We start from the raw sequence: 12,008 nt of genomic DNA, 5'->3' as shown, positions 1-12,008 counted from the left end.
GTGCTAACCATTGCGCCACGGAAGCCCAAAGGTTAAATGCTCGTCAGGTATTATGTAAAAACCTTGACTTTTTACGTCACATCTGAGACCTCACAACACCGCTCCCGGATGGGGTCGAACCACCAACCTATTGGTTAACAGCCGAACGCGCTAACCATTGAGCCACGGAAGCTCAGAAATTAAATGGTTGTCAGGTATTGTGGAAAACCTTGACTTTTTACGTCACATCTGAGACCTCACAACACCGCTCCCGGATGGGCTCGAACCACCAATCTATTGGTTAAAAGCCGAACGTGCTAACCATTGCGCCACGGAAGCCCAAAAATTAAATGGTCGTCAGGTATTGTGGAAAAACTTTGGCTTTCTACGTTACATTTGAGATCACACAACACCGCTCCCGGATGGGGTCGAACCACCAACCTATTGGTTAACAGCCGAACGCGCTAACCATTGAGCCACGGAAGCTCAGAAATTAAATGGTTGTCAGGTATTGTGGAAAACCTTGACTTTTTACGTCACATCTGAGACCTCACAACACCGCTCCCGGATGGGCTCGAACCACCAATCTATTGGTTAAAAGCCGAACGTGCTAACCATTGCGCCACGGAAGCCCAAAAATTAAATGGTCGTCAGGTATTGTGGAAAAACTTTGGCTTTCTACGTTACATTTGAGATCACACAACACCGCTCCCGGATGGGCTCGAACCACCAACCTATTGGTTAACAGCCGAACGCGCTAACCATTGCGCCACGGAATCCCAAAAATTAAATGCTCGTCAGGTATTGTGTAAAAACCTTGACTTTTTACGTCACATCTGAGACCTCACAACACCGCTCCCGGATGGGCTCGAACCACCAACCTATTGGTTAACAGCCGAACGCGCTAACCATTGCGCCACGGAAGCCCAAAAATTAAATGGTCGTCAGGTATTGTGGAAAAACTTTGGCTTTCTACGTTACATTTGAGATCACACAACACCGCTCCCGGATGGGCTCGAACCACCAACCTATTGGTTAACAGCCGAACGCGCTAACCATTGATCCACGGAAGCTCAGAAATTAAATGGTTGTCAGGTATTGTGGAAAAACTTTGGCTTTGTACGTTACATTTGAGACCCCACAACACCTTTCCCGGATGGGCTCGAACCACCAACCTATTGCTTAACAGCCGAACGCGCTAACCATTGCGCCACGGAAGCCCAAAACCTAAATGCTCGTCAGGTATTGTGCAAAAAACTTGACTTTTTACGTCACATCTGAGACCTCACAACACCGCTCCCGGATGGGCTCGAACCACCAACCTATTGGTTAACAGCCGAACGCGCTAACCATTGCGCCACGGAAGCCCAAAAGTTATAACTCGTCAGGTATTATGTAAAAACCTTGACTACTTACGTCACATCTGAGACCTCACAACACCGCTCCCGGATGGGCTCAAACCACCAACCTATTGGTTAACAGCCGAACGCGCTACCCATTGCGCCACGGAAGCCCAAAAGTTAAATGCTCGTCAGGTATTGTGTCAAAACCTTGACTTTTTACGTCACATCTGAGACCTCACAACACCGCTCCCGGATGGGCTCGAACCACCAACCTATTGGTTAACAGCCGAACGCGTTAACCATTGAGCCACGGAAGCTCAGAAATTAAATGGTTGTCAGGTGTTGTGGAAAAACTTTGGCTTTCTACGTTACATTTGAGACCCCACAACACCTCTCCCGGATGGGCTCGAACCACCAACCTTTCCTTTAACAGCTGAACGCGCTAACCATTGCGCCACGGAATCCCAAAAATTAAATGCTCGTCAGGTATTGTGTAAAAACCTTGACTTTTTACGTCACATCTGAGACCTCACAACACCGCTCCCGGATGGGCTCGAACCACCAACCTATTGGTTAACAGCCGAACGCGCTAACCATTGCGCCACGGAAGCCCAAAAGTTAAATGCTCGTCAGGTATTATGTAAAAACCTTGACTTTTTACGTCACATCTGAGACCTCACAACACCGCTCCCGGATGGGCTCGAACCACCAACCTATTGGTTAACAGCCGAACGCGCTAACCATTGCGCCACGGAAGCCCAAAAGTTAAATACTCGTCAGGTATTGTGTAAAAACCTTGACTTCTTACGTCACATCTGAGACCTCACAACACCGCTCCCGGATGGGCTCGAACCACCAACCTATTAATTAACAGCCGAACGCGCTAACCATTGCGCCACGGAAGCCAAAAAGTTAAATGCTCGTCAGGTATTGTGTAAAAACCTTGACTTTTTACGTCACATCTGAGACCTCACAACACCGCTCCCGGATGGGCTCGAACCACCAACCTATTGGTTAACAGCCGAACGCGCTAACCATTGAGCCACGGAAGCTCAGAAATAAAATGGTTGTCAGGTGTTGTGGAAAAACTTTGGCTTTCTACGTTACATTTGAGACCCCACAACACCTTTCCCGGGTGGGCTCGAACCACCAACCTTTCGATTACCAGCTGAACGCGCTAACCATTGCGCCACGGAATCTCAAAAATTAAATGCTCGTCAGGTATTGTGTAAAAACCTTGACCTTTTACGTCACATCTGAGACCTCACAACACCGCTCCCGGATGGGCTCGAACCACCAACCTATTGGTTAACAGCCGAACGCGCTAACCATTGCGCCACGGAAGCCCAAAAGTTAAATACTCGTCAGGTATTGTGTAAAAACCTTGACTTCTTACGTTACATCTGAGACCTCACAACACCGCTCCCGGATGGGCTCGAACCACCAACCTATTGGTTAACAGCCGAACGCGCTAACCATTGCGCCACGGAAGCACAAAAGTTAAATGCTCGTCAGGTATTGTGTAAAAACCTTGACTTTTTACGTCACATCTGAGACCTCACAACACCGCTCCCGGATGGGCTCGAACCACCAACCTATTGGTTAACAGCCGAACGCGCTAACCATTGCGCCACGGAAGCCCAAAAGTTAAATGCTCGTTAGGTATTGTGTAAAAACCTTGACTTTTTACGTCACATCTGAGACCTCACAACACCGCTCCCGGATGGGCTCGAACCACCAACCTATTGGTTAACAGCCGAACGCGCTAACCATTGCGCCACGGAAGCCCAAAAGTTAAATGCTCGTCAGGTATTGTGTAAAAACCTTGACTTTTTACGTCACATCTGAGACCTCACAACACCGCTCCCGGATGGGGTCGAACCACCAACCTATTGGTTAACAGCCGAACGCGCTAACTATTGCGCCACGGAAGCCCAAAAATTAAATGGTCGTCATTTATTGTGCAAAAACTTGGGCTTTCTACGTTACATTTGAGATCCCACAACACCGCTCCTGGATGGGCTCGAACCACCAACCTATTCGTTAACAGCCGAACGTGCTAACCATTGCGCCACGGAAGCCCAAAAAATAAATGGTCGTCAGGTATTGTGGAAAAACTTTGGCTTTCTACGTTACATTTGAGATCACACAACACCGCTCCCGGGTGGGCTCGAACCACCAACCTATTGGTTAACAGCCGAACGCGCTAACCATTGCGCCACGGAAGCCAAGAAATTAAAAGGTTGTCAGGTATTGTGGAAAAGTTTTGACTTTTCACGCTACGTCTGAGACGTCACAACACCGCTCCAGGGAGGGCTCAAACAACCAGTCTTCTGAATAGCAGCTGAACGTGCTAACCATTGCGCCACGGAAGCCCATAAATTAAATGGTCGTCAGGTATTGTGGAAAAACCTTGACTTTTTACGTTACATCTGAGACCTCACAACACCGCTCCCAGATGGGCTCGAACCACCAACCTTTCAGTCGGTTAACAGCCGAACGCGCTAACCATTGCGCCACGGAAGCCCAAAAATTAAATGGTCGTCATTTATTGTGCAAAAACTTTGGCTTTCTACGTTACATTTGAGATCCCACAACACCGCTCCCGGATGGGCTCGAACCACCAACCTATTCGTTAACAGCCGAACGTGCTAACCATTGCGCCACGGAAGCCCAAAAATTAAATGGTCGTCAGGTGTTGTGGAAAAACTTTGGCTTTCTACGTTACATTTGAGACCCCACAACACCTCTCCCGGATGGGCTCGAACCACCAACCTTTCCTTTAACAGCTGAACGCGCTAACCATTGCGCCACGGAATCCCAAAAATTAAATGCTCGTCAGGTATTGTGTAAAAACCTTGACTTTTTACGTCACATCTGAGACCAAACAACACCGCTCCCGGATGGGCTCGAACCACCAACCTATTGGTTAACAGCCGAACGCGCTAACCATTGCGCCACGGAAGCCCAAAAGTTAAATGCTCGTCAGGTATTATGTAAAAACCTTGACTTTTTACGTCACATCTGAGACCTCACAACACCGCTCCCGGATGGGCTCGAACCACCAACCTATTGGTTAACAGCCGAACGCGCTAACCATTGCGCCACGGAAGCCCAAAAGTTAAATACTCGTCAGGTATTGTGTAAAAACCTTGACTTCTTACGTCACATCTGAGACCTCACAACACCGCTCCCGGATGGGCTCGAACCACCAACCTATTAATTAACAGCCGAACGCGCTAACCATTGCGCCACGGAAGCCAAAAAGTTAAATGCTCGTCAGGTATTGTGTAAAAACCTTGACTTTTTACGTCACATCTGAGACCTCACAACACCGCTCCCGGATGGGCTCGAACCACCAACCTATTGGTTAACAGCCGAACGCGCTAACCATTGAGCCACGGAAGCTCAGAAATAAAATGGTTGTCAGGTGTTGTGGAAAAACTTTGGCTTTCTACGTTACATTTGAGACCCCACAACACCTTTCCCGGGTGGGCTCGAACCACCAACCTTTCGATTACCAGCTGAACGCGCTAACCATTGCGCCACGGAATCTCAAAAATTAAATGCTCGTCAGGTATTGTGTAAAAACCTTGACCTTTTACGTCACATCTGAGACCTCACAACACCGCTCCCGGATGGGCTCGAACCACCAACCTATTGGTTAACAGCCGAACGCGCTAACCATTGCGCCACGGAAGCCCAAAAGTTAAATACTCGTCAGGTATTGTGTAAAAACCTTGACTTCTTACGTTACATCTGAGACCTCACAACACCGCTCCCGGATGGGCTCGAACCACCAACCTATTGGTTAACAGCCGAACGCGCTAACCATTGCGCCACGGAAGCACAAAAGTTAAATGCTCGTCAGGTATTGTGTAAAAACCTTGACTTTTTACGTCACATCTGAGACCTCACAACACCGCTCCCGGATGGGCTCGAACCACCAACCTATTGGTTAACAGCCGAACGCGCTAACCATTGCGCCACGGAAGCCCAAAAGTTAAATGCTCGTCAGGTATTGTGTAAAAACCTTGACTTTTTACGTCACATCTGAGACCTCACAACACCGCTCCCGGATGGGGTCGAACCACCAACCTATTGGTTAACAGCCGAACGCGCTAACTATTGCGCCACGGAAGCCCAAAAATTAAATGGTCGTCATTTATTGTGCAAAAACTTTGGCTTTCTACGTTACATTTGAGATCCCACAACACCGCTCCTGGATGGGCTCGAACCACCAACCTATTCGTTAACAGCCGAACGTGCTAACCATTGCGCCACGGAAGCCCAAAAAATAAATGGTCGTCAGGTATTGTGGAAAAACTTTGGCTTTCTACGTTACATTTGAGATCACACAACACCGCTCCCGGGTGGGCTCGAACCACCAACCTATTGGTTAACAGCCGAACGCGCTAACCATTGCGCCACGGAAGCCAAGAAATTAAAAGGTTGTCAGGTATTGTGGAAAAGTTTTGACTTTTCACGCTACGTCTGAGACGTCACAACACCGCTCCAGGGAGGGCTCAAACAACCAGTCTTCTGAATAGCAGCTGAACGTGCTAACCATTGCGCCACGGAAGCCCATAAATTAAATGGTCGTCAGGTATTGTGGAAAAACCTTGACTTTTTACGTTACATCTGAGACCTCACAACACCGCTCCCAGATGGGCTCGAACCACCAACCTTTCAGTCGGTTAACAGCCGAACGCGCTAACCATTGCGCCACGGAAGCCCAAAAATTAAATGGTCGTCATTTATTGTGCAAAAACTTTGGCTTTCTACGTTACATTTGAGATCCCACAACACCGCTCCCGGATGGGCTCGAACCACCAACCTATTCGTTAACAGCCGAACGTGCTAACCATTGCGCCACGGAAGCCCAAAAATTAAATGGTCGTCAGGTATTGTGGAAAAACTTTGGCTTTCTACGTTACATTTGAGATCACACAACACCGCTCCCGGGTGGGCTCGAACCACCAGCCTTTTGAATAACAGCTGAGCGCGCTAACCATTGCACCACGGAAGCCCAAAAATAAAATATTCGTCAGGTATTGTGGAAAAACCTTGATTTTACTTCACATTGAGACGTCACAACACCGCTCCCGGATGGGCTCGAACCACCAACCTATTGGTTAACAGCCGAACGCGCTAACCATTGAGCCACGGAAGCTCAGAAATTAAATCGTTGCCAGGTATTGTGGAAAAACCTTGACATTTTACGTTACATCTGAGACGTCACAACACCGCTCCAGGGAGGGCTCAAACAACCAGTCTTCGGAATAGCAGCTGAACGCGCTAACCATTGCGCCACGGAAGCCCATAAATTAAATGGTCGTCAGGTATTGTGGAAAAACCTTGACTTTTTACGTTACATCTGAGACCTCACAACACCTCTCCCGGATGGGCTCGAACCACCAATCTTTCGGTTAACAGCCGAACGCGCTAACCATTGAGCCACGGACGCCCAAAAATTAAATGTTCGTCAGGTATTTTGGAAAAACTCTAACATTTTACGTTACATCTGAGACGTCACAACACCGCTCCCGGGTGGGCTCAAACCACCAGTCTTTTGAATAGCAGCTGAACTTGCTAACCATTGCGCCACGGAAGCCCAAAAATTAAATGGTCGTCAGGTATTGTGGAAAAACCTTGACTTTTGACGTCGTCTTGAGACGTCACAACACCGCTCCCGGATGGGCTCGAACCACCAACCTATTTGTTAACAGCCGAACGCGCTAACCATTGAGCCACGGAAGCTCTGAAATTAAATGGTTGTCAAGTATTGTGGAAAAGTTTTGACTTTTTACGCTACATCTGAGACCACACAACACCTCTCCCGGATGGGCTCGAACCACCAACCTTTCGATTAACAGCTGAACGCGCTATCCAATTGCGCCACGGACGCCCAAAAATTAAATGGTCGTCAGGTATTGTGGAAAAACTTTGGCTTTCTACGTTACATTTGAGATCACACAACACCGCTCCCGGATGGGCTCGAACCACCAACGTATTTGTTAACAGCCGAACGCGCTAACCATTGAGCCACGGAAGCTCTGAAATTAAATGGTTGTCACGTATTGTGGAAATGTTTTGACTTTTTCCGCTACATCTGAGACCGTACAACACCTCTCCCGGGTGGGCTCGAACCACCAACCTTTCGATTAACAGCTGAACGCGCTAACCATTGCGCCACGGAAGCCAAAAAATTGAATGTTCGTCAGGGATTGTGGAAAAACTCTGACATTTTACGTTACATCTGAGACGTCACCACAACGCTCCCGGGAGGGCTCAAACCACCAGTCTTCTGAATAGCAGCTGAACGCGCTAACCATTGCGCCACGGAAGCCCAAAAATTAAATGGTCGTCAGGTATTTTGGAAAAACCTTAACTTTTTACGTCACATCTGAGACGTCACAACACCGCTCCCGGATGGGCTCGAACCACCAACCTATTTGTTAACAGCCGAACGCGCTAACCATTGAGCCACGGAAGCTCAGAAATTAAATGGTTGTCACGTATTGTGGAAAAGTTTTGACTTTTTACGCTACATCTGAGACCACACAACACCTCTCCCGGGTGTGCTCGAACCACCAATCTTTCGATTAACAGCTGAACGCGCTAACCATTGCGCCACGGAAGCCCAAAAATTAAATGTTCGTCAGGTATTGTGGAAAAACTCTGATATTTTACGTTACATCTGAGACGTCACAACACCGCTCCCGGGAGGGCTCAACGATTTTGAAAATGTTATTAAAAATCGAGGAACATTTTTAATTATTGTTCAATCGAGATGAAATCACTTTCAATGAGTGTTTTATAGGGAATTAAGCTGAATTCGGTCAAACATTTCTCCAGAAAAAAATGCATTCAAAAAAGTACCGAAAAAATCGCATGTTTTTCTTCTTCAAGATACAAAATCCGTGACAACGATTTCTTATTGAAAAATTTAATTTTAACAGTTTTTTGATTGAATATCGTTACATTTGCTTGAATTAAAGCAAAAAGTATAAAAATAATGGTTTCAGTGAACATATTTGAAAATAGTGAAGAAATACTCAAAGTATGCTTCTTTGGCCGTGAAACGACGATTTTGAAAATGTTATTAAAAATCGAGGTAAATTTTTAATTATTGTTCAATCGAGATGAAATCACTTTCAATGAGTGTTTTATAGGGAATTAAACAGAATTCGGTCAAAAATTTCTCCAGAAAAAAATGCATTCAAAAAAGTACCGAAAAAATCGCATGTTTTTCTTCTTCAAGATACAAAATCCGTGACAACGATTTCTTATTGAAAAATTTAATTTTAACAGTTTTTTGATTGAATATCGTTACATTTGCTTGAATTAAAGCAAAAAGTATAAAAATAATGGTTTCAGTGAATATATTTGTAAATAGTGAAGAAATACTCAAAATATGCTTCGTTGGCGGTGAAACGTCGATTTTGAAAATGTTATTAAAAATCGAGCTACATTTTTAATTATTGTTCAATCGAGATGAAATCACTTTTATTGAGTGTTTTAGAGGGAATTAAGCTGTATTCGGTCAAACATTTCTCCAGAAAAAAATGCATTTAAAAGTGTACCGAAAAAATCGCATGTTTTTTCTCTTCAAGATACAAAATCCGTGACAACGATTTCTTATTTAAAATTGAATTTTAACAGGTTGTTGAATGAATATCGTTACATTTGCTTGAATTAACGCAAAAATTACAAAAATAATGGTTTCAGTGGTTATATTTGAAAATAGTGAAGAAATACTCAAAATGTTTTTCCTTGGCCGAGTTACGTCGATTTTGAAAATGTTTGGACCAGGGAAGACCTTGATTAACTGCAAAGGTTTCATTGAAGCCTACCTGTCAAGTAGAGATACCACCATCCATGACAAGGTCTATGTCATCGACCAATTGCAAGTTCCACTTCTAAGCCTCAGAGCAAGTGAAGACCTGAAAATAGTTCAAAGAATCGATGAGCTGCAACTCACGGAGACGAGTATAAGACCAAAGGACCATTATCCTCAACTATTTACCGGCTTAGGACGAGTCAAACGAAGCTACAAACTGAAGCTGAAACCGAACGCAGTACCGTATGCAGTGACGACTCCACGTCGAGTTGCGATTCCTTTGATGTCACAAGTCGAAGCTGAATTGAAACGAATGGTGGACTTGGGAGTAATCCGGAGAGTCGAGGACCCCACAGACTGGTGCGCTCCCATGGTGGTCGTGAGAAAGGATTCTGGCGAATTAAGGATATGCGTGGATTATACGCAACTGAATAACTACGTACAACGTGAACGGTACCAGATACCGGCTGTAGACCATACGCTTGGACGACTGGCTGGAGCCGAGATCTTCTCAAAACTTGATTGTAATTCCGGTTATTGGCAGATACCGCTACATCCGGACTCCATATTACTTACGACTTTCATGACGCCATTTGGAAGATATTGCTGCAATTGCCTGCCCTTTGGTTTAACATCTGCATCCGAGCACTACCAAAGCCAAATGTCTTCGTATATTGAAGGCGTCAAGAACACAGTTTGTCATCAGGACGACATTCTAGTATGGGGCAAGGACATGGCCGAACATGATGAAAACCTAAAGGAAGTTCTCGAAAGATTGAAAGACCAAGGAGTCACGCTCAATGAAAGGAAATGCCTCTTTGGAGTCAAAATTCAAATTCAAATTCAAAATGTTTATTTTTTACTTATCATTACATATACAGTTTGCTACGGGGCTAAGTCACATTGTGACTTGTAAGCCCCGTGCCTATCTGCTTAATTTAATACAACAATTTAATTTAAAATATAGATTTAACAATGGTGTATTATAATAATTAGTGTTAAAGATTCATGAAAAAAGAATTAATGAATTTATGTTATATCCACTTAAAATTGAACAGTGGCGTGGTATATTATAAAAAATTTAACAAAAGGATCAAGTTTTTGGGGCACGTAATAGACAGTGCCGGGATCAGTCCAGACGAGGAGAAGGTTCGAGCCATAGTCGAGATGAAATCACCATCTGATGTCGCAGAGCTACGTCGTCTATTAGGAATGGTAAATTATCTTGGAAAGTTCATTCCCCGAATGGCCGAGCAGCTTAAACCACTAAGTAGTCTATTGAGCACCAAGAACAGCTGGATTTGGGGCCCAAGTCAAGAAATGGCCTTCAAATACCTCAAGACGACACTCACAAGCAAGCCTGTTTTGGGTATCTTCGATCCAAGGAAGCCAACAGTAGTATCCGCCGATGCGTCAAGCTATGGGATTGGAGCAATACTTCGACAAGAACAAGCCAATGGAACTTACAAAGTCATTGCCTATGCCTCGAAGACGTTATCCTCGACAGAACAACGCTATGCGCAGATCGAGAACGAGGCGTATGCATTAACGTGGGCATGCCAGCGATTTGAGGATTTCATAACGGGTATAACAATAAAGCTAGAAACTGATCATCAGCCCCTTGTTTCCATATTGCATTCGAAACAACTGGACGATTTATCTCCGAGACTGCAAAGGCTACGTTTACGCATGATGCGATACTCGTACAAGGTCTCCTACGTGCCTGGAAAATCCTTAGTTGCCGCTGATACATTGTCTAGAGCTCCGTTGATAGACGTTGACGACAACGAGCTACAACAAGAAATTTCTGCTCACGTACAGTTAGTAATGATGAACCTACCCACTACAGATCCAAAGCTTGCGGAAATTCTTCATAAACAACAGGAAGATGCTACATGCAGAACATTACAACGTTACCTCGAACATGGATGGCCGGAGAAAAAACGCGTACACAGTAGTTGTAATGACTACTTCAGCTACAGGCATGAAATCACCATCCAAGACGGAATCATCATGAAAGGCAGCAGACTGCTCATTCCAAGTTCCATGCGTCCAGAAATAATGGATCGAATTCATCAAGGTCACATGGGAATCGTCAAATGTCGAGAAAGAGCCAAACAATCCGTCTGGTGGCCTGGAATTTCACGGGAAATCGAAGATAAGGTGAAAAGATGCGAACGATGTCTCAAAGAATCAGTCAACTTTCATGAGCCCTTAAAACCAACAAGCTTACCCGAACGACCATGGCAAGCAGTTGCCATAGATATGCTACATCATGGGGGAAAATGGTACCTGGTCATGATGGACTACTACTCAAAATATCTGGAATTGGCTCGAATGAAAGATCAAACTACAAAAACTGTCATCGAGATCATCGAAGATATATTTGCACGACACGGAATTCCAGAGGTGGTCCGCAGCGATAATGGCACTAATTTATCAGCGACAAGAACCTTGGAATTCATCGCATTCTCCAAGAAATATGGATTTCGATCTATCACGAGCAGCCCAAGATATCCTCAAAGTAATGGGTTCGCAGAAGCAGCAGTAAAGACAGCGAAATCCATTTTAAAGAAATCTGACAACATCCCTTTGGCACTGTTGGCGTACCGATCTACACCGACGTCCAATGGTTTCAGTCCAGCACAAATGCTTATGAGTCGCCATCTCCGAACAACGCTCCCATTACCGTCAAACATGCTTGTCCCGACGATCTTATCAGCAGAACGTATCAAAGAAACATCACTAACGCAGAAAAAAACTCAGAAACGAAATTACGACCAACGCCATAGAGTCAGAGAGCTACACAAATTAGATCTTGGGAAAAGGGTATGGATAACCGA

At 45.2% G+C, this 12,008-nt stretch overlaps 2 non-coding genes across 2 annotated transcripts; both read right to left on the bottom strand.

Annotated features, from left to right (window-relative positions):
• Window positions 1–2,448: 2,448 nt before the first annotated feature.
• Window positions 2,449–2,519, bottom strand: TRNAT-GGU (transfer RNA threonine (anticodon GGU)). Its single transcript has one exon. It is a non-coding gene; the product is annotated as a tRNA-Thr (tRNA).
• A 2,285-nt stretch (window positions 2,520–4,804) lies between these two features.
• TRNAT-GGU (transfer RNA threonine (anticodon GGU)) lies at window positions 4,805–4,875 on the bottom strand. Its single transcript has one exon. It is a non-coding gene; the product is annotated as a tRNA-Thr (tRNA).
• Window positions 4,876–12,008: the final 7,133 nt, after the last annotated feature.

The sequence above is a fragment of the Phalangium opilio genome, unplaced genomic scaffold (genome assembly GCF_054372755.1).
Source record: "Phalangium opilio isolate 3A_F unplaced genomic scaffold, DU_Popi_V2 ptg000019l_1, whole genome shotgun sequence".
Taxonomy (NCBI): domain Eukaryota; kingdom Metazoa; phylum Arthropoda; class Arachnida; order Opiliones; family Phalangiidae; genus Phalangium; species Phalangium opilio.
This window is presented reverse-complemented; position numbering and strand designations above follow the sequence as displayed.